This window comes from Sminthopsis crassicaudata, chromosome 1 (assembly GCF_048593235.1).
Source record: "Sminthopsis crassicaudata isolate SCR6 chromosome 1, ASM4859323v1, whole genome shotgun sequence".
NCBI lineage: Eukaryota > Metazoa > Chordata > Mammalia > Dasyuromorphia > Dasyuridae > Sminthopsis > Sminthopsis crassicaudata.
Window position 1 is genome coordinate 432,291,498 of NC_133617.1, and position 12,248 is coordinate 432,303,745.

Consider the following 12,248-nt stretch of genomic DNA (forward strand, 5'->3'; position numbering starts at 1 on the left):
CAGTTCCCTCCTCTGTAAAATGAGTATGATATCTACTTCACAAAGCTGTTATGAAGATCCAAGGAGATAAGCAATATTAACCCCTTTGCAAATCTGAAAGCACTAAAACAAGTTAGTTATTATTGGCTGTTATAAGCAAAAGGGTGCTGGATTTAATTACAATATTGAGTTTATAATTTGGGGAGTCCAAAGACTTTGAAACACTCATTTTGGTAGAAAAAAGATGAGGAAATGATGGTGATTACTTCCATTTCATTATATAGAATAAATTTCTCCATAATGTATTCTTCAACAAGGTCAACCACGAGAATTCTTTATATTTGCATCATGAGTTCAGCTTTTGGAAGCACATTCCGGATCATTATCTCATCTGATTCATAACAAGCAACTACTTTATTTTTTCTCAGAGCCTCAAATGCTTTATTTTGCAAGATTAGGAAGTTAGACCAGATGATATTTAAGATGATCTGTTAGGCTCAGAGACATTTGAGACAGAGTTGGCTTCCAATCCTGCCTCATATATTTACTAGCTATGTGATGCTAGTTAATCTGGGCTCTTCTTTCTTTTCCAGCCTTCTCATACTTTCCTCCCCTCCATTTACTCTATGGTCTAGCCACATTAGTTTGTTTCCCACTTCCCCCAACAATGCACTCATTTCTATTTCTCTATGCCTTTGCTCTGGGTTATGTCTTCTGCTTGGAATGTCCTCCCTTATCACCTCTTTTTCATGGTGTTCATTGCTTTTTCAACAACCAATTAAATAAGGGGCAGCTAGGTGGCGCAGTGGATAGAGCAGCCCTAAAGTCAGGAGGACCTGAGTTCAAATCTGACCTCAGACACTTAACACTTCCTGGCTGTGAGACCCTGGGCAAGTCACTTAACCACAATTGCCTCAGAAAAAAACAAACTAACAAAACAATTAATTAAATATCATCTTCTTTAGGAGACCTCAATCTCCCCAACTACTTAAGCCTTCTTCTCTGGCCAACCTTCCTTCTAGTGTGTGTGTGGGGGGGCGGGGGGTATGTGTGTAAACAGAGTTATTCCTTCCACATCTCAACTTGGCCCTTTGTGGTATCAATATATCACAAGTCAGCAAAAAAAATTACATGGGGATTTTGGGGGAGCTTTACATAAGTCACAGATGATACTCAAAGGCCAACAGACAAAACAGAAAAAGTTTGGAAACTCAAAAATGTATAAAATATATGCCTATGCATATTGTATAATATGTATAATATCAACATATTTTATCTTTTATATATACAGGTTCTCCTAAAAGTCTTAGTGAAGTTTTGACCATTAAGGATACAAACCAAGAATTTGAGGATCCTTTGTATGTGAAGTCCTTTGAAAATCTTAAAGTACCCTATGAATGTGAGCTATTGTTATAATGGTTCTATCACATAAGTATGTGTGGTCAAGTATGTGCAGCATTTGCAACTGCTAAGGATGAAGTAAACCATGTAAACAAAAAAGACCACAGCTGAAAAGACTGTGTTTTATGTGTATTAATGGAATATCTTTGAGCAATAAAAAGGGATGACAATGAGAAATTCAGAGAAACATGGAAACATTTGTATAAATTGGCACAGGTCAAAACAACAGACCCCAGGGGACATTGCATACAACAACTATAACAAAGTAAATAAAAAGACTATGAAAAGCAGTAAAAGTTTGGACTAAATGAAAAACCAATCACAGCTTTGGAATGAAATATGCTTCTCTCTCCTCAATAGAGGGATTAAGGACTGCTGGGGCAGAATGTTGCAAATAATGTCGGATGCTAATATTATATAAGATTTTGTTGTTCAGTAGTTTGTCATGCCTGATTTTTCAAGATCCCATTTGGGTTTTTCTTGGCAAAGATATTAGTGTGATTCGTCATTTCCTTCTCCAGTTCATTTTACAGATGAGGAAAATGAGGTAAACAGAATTAAGTGATGTGTCCAGGATCACGTAGCTAATAAGTGTCCAATTCTAGATTTGAATTCAAGGAGATATCTTCCTGACTCTAAGCCCCTATTTTAATCAGATATTTTTGTTTAATTATTTATCTCAAGTGCAAAAAAGGATTCAAAGTGTGAGGTCATTGGAGATGAGAGCAGGAGGAAGGAGTTGTTTTTTTTCCTTAAAATATGAACACAGTTCCAGTATATTGATGATATTTCATTGTACCCATCTCATTAAACATACACTGGACAGAATAGACATGACCAACGCAGGAATTTGTCTTGCTTGACTATGCATATTTGTTATAAAGGTTTTTTGTTGTGATGTTTTGTTTTGTTTTTATGATGGGAGAGAGGATAGGAAAATAAATGTCTCTTAACTGCAAAAAAAAAAAAACCTACAAAAAGGAAAATAAATTATTGTTAATTTTAAAAATTAAATTTTAGTCTGCACTATTGTCTTTCTACCCAGGTTCCTTATACCTTCAGAATCCAATTCTTACAGTGCAACAAGAAATTTGGTTTTACACACAGATATTGTATCTAGGATATACTGTAACACATTTAATATGTATGGGATTGCCTGTCATCTAGGAGAGGGAGTAGAGGGAGGAAGGGGAAAATTTGGAAAAGTGAGTACAAGGGACAATGTGGTAAAAAAAAAAATTACCCATGTATATGTACTGTCAAAAAATTATAATTACAAAATTAATTAAAAAATTAAAATTTAAAGGATATAACTGTGATATAAATATATAAAAGACAAAAAATATATTAAAAAAAGAAATACCCAGAGGATCAGAATGGAATATATATTAAAAAGAACAGATAAGGCTAATGAGGGAATATGTTTTGCTCAATTATGCTTTTTGTTATAAAGATTTTTATTTTCCTTTTTAAGGTGGGAAAAAAAAGAAAATACTTGTTAACTGCAAAAAATTATGAAAAATTAAATAATTATTAACTTTTTAAGTTAAATTAATTTTTAAAATAAATAAATGTGATGTACATTTTGAAAAGAAACAGTCAGAAAGCCTGAATGAATATCACCCCCAGTCCATTGTAGGTTTTCATTCTGCTATTTCACTTATTTTTAAAAATGTTTTATGAATAGAAGGGGCACAGAATGGAGCCTGTGGGCCCTCAAGCTCAGACAGTTGTGGCCACTCTCAGAATAATCTTTGAGTCACCATCTAGCAGAGGCCCTGGCAGGTACCCTCCTCCCAGATCTGAATATAATCTTACAAACTACAGAGTAGATATTAAATGAGATAACAGTCCCTGGCACATAGTGCTTTGTCAGTGTGAGAGGTCATCACCATCATCATCATTATCACTATTATTTCACTGAGAAAGAAAGGGAGAAGAGGTGAGGCTCAAAAAGAAGCCTCAAATTGCTGAGTTTGCTGGGCATTCCTAGAAGTTAACTTCATCGTACAGGGTATCTCACTCACCAGCACACTCTGTCATACAGGAGGTTTCCTGCCCCGGATTCTCTGGAGCATCTGAAATAATAAAGGAAATTTGTAGGAGTTGTAGCCCGACTACAAAGCTTCAGGTACAGCCCCATGCCTTTGGTTTATAGAGAACTTGAAATACCACCTCCAAATGCTGTGAAGCTTCAGATGCTGTTGACTAGAAGTCTGTTATTCCACCCTTCCACCTCCCTTTTGTGGTAGAACTAGAACCCTTCTGTCTCCAGCAGCAACAGTGTCCTTTGAATGCTATTCAAGGAGGTTCTATTCTCCCTCAGTACCTGCCATCTGAAGGTATCTGCCCCTGTGCTCCAACGTTCAGTGTGGCACAGTGGCAAGAAAACTGGATCTAGAACCAGAGGTCTTCAGTTAGTTGCTCTGTGCCTCTGCCCAAATCTCTAACATCTGTTTCCTTGTCTGTAAAATAAAAGAAGTTGGGGACTGGGTGGCCCTAAGGGACTTTCTACCTATAGTCCTATGGTGGTGATTGGGTGCTGAGTGAGTGTAAAGAGGGTACTCTTAAATCCTTCTTCTTTTAATGGGAGAAATGCAAAGCAAAAGTAAGGATGGTCATAAATCCTTCACTGTCAAATGAGCCAGAATCTAAGTTTTTTGTTTGTTTGTTTGTTTTTTTAATCTTACATTTCCTTATGATCACTTCTTTTGATGATATCAATTGTCTTCTCTACTTGCCCTGTAGGAACTCAAACAAGGATGTAAAAGAGCCAATTAGGACTAAATTTTGAGATTGTTGAATTTTCAATGTGAGCATTTATACCTCAGAAACCAGTAAATGATACAGATTTGAGCTTGATTTATTGTTCCATTGATGGTCTAGACTTAAGAAATTGATGGAGAAAAATTGTGTATGCCCTTTGATCCAGCAGTGTTACTACTGGGCTTATATCCCAAAGAGAATTTAAAGGGGGGAAAGGGATCTACATGTGCAAATATGTTTGTGGCAGCCTTTTTTGTAGTAGCAAGAAACTGGAAACTGAGTGGATGCCCATCAATTGGAGAATGGCTGAATAAATTGTGGTTTATGAATATTAAGGAATATTATTATTGTTCTGCAAGAAATAACCAGCAGGATGATTTCAGAAAGGCCTGGAGAGACTTACATGAACTGATGCTGAGTGAAATAAGCAAGACCAGGAGATCATTATATACTTCAACAACAATACTATATGATGATCAATTCTGATGGATGTGGCCATCTTCAACAACAAGATGAACCAAATCCATTCCAATAGAGCAGTAATGAACTGAACCAGCTACACCCAGCAAAAGACCTCTGGGAGATGACTATGAACCACTACATAGAATTCCCAATCCCTCTATTTTTGTCCACTTGTATTTTTTATTTCCTTCACAGGCTAATTGTATACTATTTCAAAGTCCAATTCTTTTTGTACAGCACAATAACTGTATGGACATGTATACATATATTGTATTTAACTTATACTTTAACATATTTAATATATATTGATCAACCTGCCATCTGGGGAAAGGGATGGGGGGAAGGAGGAGAAAAGTTGGTACAAAAGGTTTTGCAATTGTCAATGCTGAAAAATTACTCATGTATCTATCTTGTAAATAAAAAGCTATAATAAAAAAAAGAAAAGAAAAAAAAGAAAGCAAGTTCTGAAGAAAAAAAAGAAATTGGTGGAGAAAATATGAATAATGCAGATAGATTCAACTTAAAAGTGTGCCCTGAATTTTCTGAAAGCAGACTGTTACATATTTACCAACATATCCCTAGATCCAAGTATTAAACAGCAATCACCTGGTACTTGGAGTGCATACTTTTTCCTCTTCTATTCCCTTTTAATATGCTTAACTCAAGCTTCATAGACATTTGTGAAACATATTCTATTTTCCAAGGACAGGATTACAACTATATAACTATGTGGGAAAATGTAAGGTTTTGTGCCATAGTGGAAAATGAAGAGGATGTTAACAGTACAGTCACTTGGTACACTCCCTCTCCTGTCCAGCCTGATGCCCTAGCTTGTCCTTCATGCATCTAGTGCCCACACACCTAGATGAACCCACTCATATCTCTGAAACCTAACCCGGGTACAAAAAATTGCTCTTTATAGTTCTGCAAAGGAGTAACCAAAATTTTACAAAACAACAGGCAATGGCTGCAATAGTGGCTGTATTTTGCAGAGATTTTTGTGCTTTCTGGAGTTCTACCCCCAAAAAGAAAGTAGCCATCTATAAATATTTAAAAATACTAATTGAAGAAAAAGATAAAGGAAAATCATTTTACAAAGATATACCATTAAAAAGCCTTTAAGATAATCAAGAACTATAATATTCATTCTAAATATTTTGACCCAAAGCTAGTTTTTTTTTTAAATTAAAGCAGAACTGAGATTTAATTGGTTGTCAGAAAGGTGGTCACATTTCCAACTATTTCTATATAGTTTTAGCGCATCTGACTTTTCTTTGAAATAATATCTTTCCTCCCTAGGACATCTTGGACCGAGCTCATGTGCCAAATTAAAAAGCTTTATGAAAGAACCAGCTTTAAGATTTCTGTTGCATTAAAAGCTAAGCATTTATCCTTTTTTTAAAAAAAATAATTATATTTGCTCTGCTACTCATTATCCTTGATGAGTTGATCCCTCCAAGAATTCTGTGAATTCTGGAAAAAAAGCAAAAAATTTTCCCCCTTAGGTATTGAAGACTGACAGGAATTGTAAAAGCCATCTCTCTATTCTCATTCAATTCTGATGAACTTTTTAAAAAATCTAAAACAAGGAAAACAAGTACAGATAAATCCTTCAGAAATCATATTTAGCAAATCAAAACTAATCAAGACAAGGGGGTGTATGTGGGTGTGTAGGTGTGCGTGTGTATGTTTTAAATTCTTTTTCAGGGACTAAACTTCCAATCATGTCTTATCCTCTCAGCTCAAACCTCTGAAATGGCTACCACCTGCAAGCACAGACCCAAGAAATCCAATCTAATTACCTAACTCCACTCTTTCAAATGTAATTTTTGCACTAGATTTCCACAAAGGTGATCTGGACTAGTGATCCACTCTCTTTCAAAACTGGAACCTTTCAGAAAGACAACTTGATATCTTCAAAAACCAAGTTTTTAAATACAGATATTGCCCTAGATTTGAATGACTGGTGCTGGGAGATAATTTTCCCCAAAGTTCCCCAAACCCACCTCATTTCCCTGTTTCCCCAGATAATGCTGTTGCCTGAAGATGAGTCTAGTTCTCTGACATTACCAGTAAAGGGTTCTTCCTTTACTTTCCCTCTATTGTCCCATTTTACAAACTTTGATGTGTAACAGTAGAACAGAGCTGTCGGAAGAGGAAAAGGGGAAGAGTGACACTTATAGAAAGCCTTCTTGCCCTTCAGAATGTGCTTCCCCAGAGTAGGACCATGGAAGCAATATCATTCTGAAAAGGGACTGGGGAGGTTGGGGTGGGGATGGAGACTAGCCAGAATTGCAGTTACTCTACTAATTTACTTACTCCCTGAAGTTGCTGTCACCACAGTCCAGAGCACGATGAAAGCCGTGAACCCCATGATCTTCAGGATTGCCTCTTTAGCTCAAAGTTAACCAAACATCAGCTCCAACTCGCAAAGGTAGCTCAGAGCTGGCCAGCACTGAAAGGACACTTTCTTTGCAGGCTAGCAAAGTACTGCTTCATTTCTTAGCCAGAGGGGTGTGGGGAGGGGAGGAGAAGGGGCTTTAGGAGGAAACTTGCCAGCCAATCAGAACCCTGAGATAAAGTTATAAGCTCCCCATCTGAAAGGAAGGGGGGAAAAAGGTACTGACCAATAAGAAAATCCCTCCTTCCTAACTAGGAATAGAGAGGGTTTTGCTTCCTCATGGTTGGCAAAACTCACAGACCCTAATGCAATGACTACGCACTGGGAATGAAAGGCAAATCATTTCCCCTTTCTCAGGCCCCATTTGGGGAAGGGGCAAAGCAGAAAAAAGAAGGCAGCTGTGCAGAGGGAATTATGGGAACGTTGGGAGGTGGAAGGGATCTTAGAGACCAGTAATCTAACCTCCTCATTTTACAGATGAAAAAACTGAGGTCCAGAAAAGTTAACTGACTTGCCCATGGTTATACTAAACTGAGAAGCTAAGAAGCAGCTGAGGCAAGATTTGAAGTGTCTACCACTAATTCAAAGTAGGGGACAATGGGAAGGGAGCAAGCATTTGTTGTTGTTTTCACTTATGTTTGACTCTTTGTAATCCCATTTGGGGTTTTCTTGGCAATGATACTGGAGTGGGGTTTGCCATTTCCTTCTCCAACTCATTTCACAGATAAGGAAACTGAGGCAAACACAGTTAAGTAACTTGCTCAGGGTCTCACAGTAGATGGTTGAAGTAGGATGTTATTTATTTCAAGTCTTTTTGACTCTAGGGCAGCTAGGTGGTGCAGTAGATAGACCACTGGGCTTGGAATCAGGGAAATTCCCTATCCATTATATTGAGAACTTCTAGCTAGATGAAAGTAAAAGAGTTATTCATTTCAAATTCAGAACACAGCATCTCCAATAATATTTACCTCCACTTTAAAAGTCTTTGAACCCGAGCCAAGATCTGTTGTGCTTGGGAAAGATGCCTTGGGAGAGCTCTTATACTTTAAAAAACAAAAACAAAGAAACAAAACCTGGTTCTTTGTGACATCCTCAGTCTCATATAAAGACTCATTTCCCTGAGTGTGAATCACTACATAGCATTTCCAATCCCTCTGTTTTTCTCTGCCTATATTTTTGATTTCCTTCACAGAATAATTGTACATTATTTCAAAATCTGATTCTTCTTGTGCAGCAAATAACTGTATGGACATGTACACATATATTGTATTTAACATATACTTTAACATATTTAACATGTATTGGTCTACCTACTATCTAGGGGAGGGGATGAGGGGAAGGAAGGGAAGGGTTGGAACAAAAGGTTTTGCAATTGTCACTGCTGAAAAATTACCCATGCATGTGTCTTGCAAATAAAAAACTATTTAAAAAAACAAAACAAAACCTCATTTCTCTGCAGCCCACTTCCTCTTCCTCTCTACACCTTAACATCTCTATTCGCTTGGTACCCAGCATTCTGAATTTTCAGAATCATGTCCCAAAATATGAAACATTCCCAGGATGAAAAATAATGGTCTTTGGCTCCAAGCTGAAGAAATTCGACTCAACAAATATTTTATTGACAAACTTCTATGTTCAGCATCGTGCTCTAGGTGAATGATGATCTGAATTTTGGAGGATTGGCTTTAAAGCAGTCCTCCTTCCTTCCCGAAGAGAGGTGATGAATTGTAAACTGTAGGTGCAGAAAGATGCATACCCATATCTGACATGGTCAATATGTTGATTTGTTTTGCTTTGTGTGTATGTGTAAATATTTGTTATAAGTGTCACTGAGAAGTTATAACAATGTGAAAAAATTTATATAATATATAAGGCAAATATACATATATAAGTATGACTATATAAAACACAAATACATGATGCATGCATATATGATACACAGAGACAGAGAGAAGATAGAGAGACAGAGACTACAAGTGGCTCTCCAATTGAGGCCTGGGGTTGTTGATATCTAAAGGGAGAAGGGACTCCTAATTGAGGAAGAGAATGCTGAGGCAATTCCATATATCTGGTAAAGGATAGGATTGGGACCAAAGTTTCTTAGAAGAGAGACATCAATCATTGTAGAGATTTTTCAGGAAAGACATAAGGGGGAAAGACTTTGGAAGCTGCAGAGACAAGGAAAGCTGGCTTTGCAACAGATCTTCAACAGGTCTGTAACTTTCAAAGCCTTTCCTTCTCTCTTCATGTTTTTGGAAAAGTTTCTGGCACTAACTGTTGGCAGGTTTGCAAAATTCAACATTCACTCCCTTATTAAGGAGTCACTTCCGAAGACCAAAAAACATGCCAGACTTGGTTGGAAGCTTGTTTATATGCCTTATTGTAGATGTTGTGAAGGATATGCAGGTAAATAATACACAGTTCCTGCTTTCAAGGAATTTATAATACAGTTACCGAAATGGAATACATTCATATGAAACTCACTGTAGTTATTAGTAATAGGACTTAATAAATGAATAAATATGTTTATTTTTATCTTTCACTGGAACCTTCCCTAACCTCTCAACTTTAGTACCTTTTCTCTATTATTTCCTATTTATCTTGTATATCGTTTGCTTCAATATAGTGCAAATTGGCATAAGAAATTAAATGGAAATTTGGGGGAAGTTTTGTAGAAGGGACAGTTGACATACAAACGCCAGCAAATGATATAGAAAAGGTTTAGAAACTCAGAAATGCATAAAATATATGTATAGTATTGTATAATATTAACATGTTTTATCTTTTAATACCATAACAATCATACTTCTTCTCTGGTAGTAAAAGTCAAAATATTTTACTCAGATTTTCTAGATTGCAGGAAAACACCACCCTTAACCTCCGTGATATAGAAGTGATAACTGTAATTGTTCGCAAGTTGTATCTCCAATTAGATCGTAAAATCCTTAAAGGTAGGGACTACCTTTTCCCTCCTTTTGTGTCCCCAATACTTAACTTAGTGCCTGAATATCAGAGACACTTTAGATGTGTTTTTTGTTTGATTCATTGATCGAATATAGGGAAAATCACTGAGAAGCCAATGAAGAGTTAATGGAATAATAAAGATTTAAAGCAGGTTTTCAAGACCAGCAGTACATAGAGTTGTTAAACTTTCCTTCAGAGATGACTGCTGACTCTCTAGAGATCAGAACTGGGATCAAAGCCTGCCTTTGATGGCTCCTCTTTCTGTGAATTTGGAAAAATCACTTAACTTTCAGGGACCTCAATTTCTTCATGCATAAAATGTTATCTGTAGCATTCCTCCCAGCTCTTGGCTTTGTGATCCTCCTGTTTAGTCTTGTCTTCCCCTCCGATAAATGAGACATTTCCTCATGTTCTCCCCAGCCACCTTGGTCAGAGAGATGGATCTGGAGGAAAATGTTTTCATTTATGGTTGTTGGCTTAATGATTTGTCATAAGGTAATTGACTCTTGTAAATATTCCCAACATCATAAACAATATTCTCAGCTAAAATATTTTTCCAATAGTACATATGCTTATTGTACCCCCCAAATATTTGCCTCATGAAAGTGGCAAGCATCTGGCTGGATTTTCTTTAGATAGAACTGGCCCATTAAGCCATATACATACATGGGGGTTTCTGTAATGTTACTATATTACCATACTGAGACTCAAAATTTTGAGTACAAAAATACCCTGAGAAGGAAAAAAGTGAATCTTCACCCAAGAAAAAGAACTGACCAGTAGGGGGTACTGTAAGCTTCTGTAGATTTTTCATGAGACACACATAATACAGTTTCAGTAAGCACTGCACCATACTAGCACTTCTGTGCCAAAATGATTCGGATAGGATTTTATTGAGATTTATATTATTGGAGAATATGCTTCTAAATTCTGTTCAAGAAATATTTATTCAGAATTGATATCAGTCAACAAGCATTGATTTGGACTAGGTGAAAGATGAGATTCTTTGCCTCAGTTGTATTCAGACCTGCTGAAGATTTTAGCTTAAAAAAACCAGTCTTCCATTTCATCCAAGTTCATCTCTAGTCGTCTTGATCTGTATCTGGTCCCTGGATCCAGATGACTCTAGAGGGAAAATGAGACAAGTGATCTTGCACAGCCCTCCCTCACTTAAATCCAATTCACTTGTATGTCATGGGATCCCCTCCCTGATGTTATGATTCTCTTCGAGAATGAAGGAAAAACAACATATCCTATACAGATTGAAAAAACTCCTATTTTTTTTTTTTTTGAGAAGGGAGGGATATTTTGTATTCATCTCCTTACTTACTACAAAATCGAAGTTGTACCCTTAGCAAATATATCCAGATTTAGTTTCACAACTAAGGACCACACACTGGTGTGTTTGCTTAGCTCTGGAGAGAAATGTTTTCATTAGAATACATTGACTTGCCTTTGGAAAAGGCAAAGAGGGTGGACTTTCGTTATTGTGTTTTATCTTCCCCAGAATCACTCATTTTACTCACCAGGAAGGGAAATAAAAGGTGAATGACTATAGCCCCTTTGAAATGATTGATGGGAGTTTTCTCTCTGCCTTTTCCCAAAGAAGGAAGGTCCAATTTTTTTTTTTTTTTGCTTTCATTTTTTTGCCAAGTAATCACTCTAAACAAAGGAGGCCTTTCTCTTTTTCCTTCCTTCCTTTTTCTTCTTTCACCTGGGGTTTTATTTTGATAATTGTTCCTTCTGAAACAAAAGTATAAACAACTTTTTTTTTTTTTTTTAAAGAATTTAATCAACAATGACTTGGGATTTTTTTTAACATTTTATTTTTCTTTATGAATAAAAATTTTCTGAAACTAGTCTTGGGTCGATGCTTTGCTAAAAGAAGAATAAAAAAAAAACTTCAGGGAAGGCAGCTTCCAGTTTATTTTGCAGATAAACAATTAGAATCCTTTGGTTTATGTTACTTGTTAAATCTATAAGATACCAAAGGACTATGGTTTGAGGTTTACTTAATTTTCCCTCATGTTGTAACCATTATTTTTCTCAATAAAGCCTATGAATGGAAACAGATTCACAAAAAGGTTATGAGCTGCTTTGCATAGTGGAAAGAAGGAGGGGTATCAGAGTTGGAAGACCTTCATTTAAATCCTGACTGTACGACTTTTCATAAATCATTTGTCCCAGAATTTGTTTCATCTCTAAGATGAGGATAGAACTGATTATATCACATTTAAAAGAGTCATTCTAAGGAAAGAATTATGCAACCTTTTGG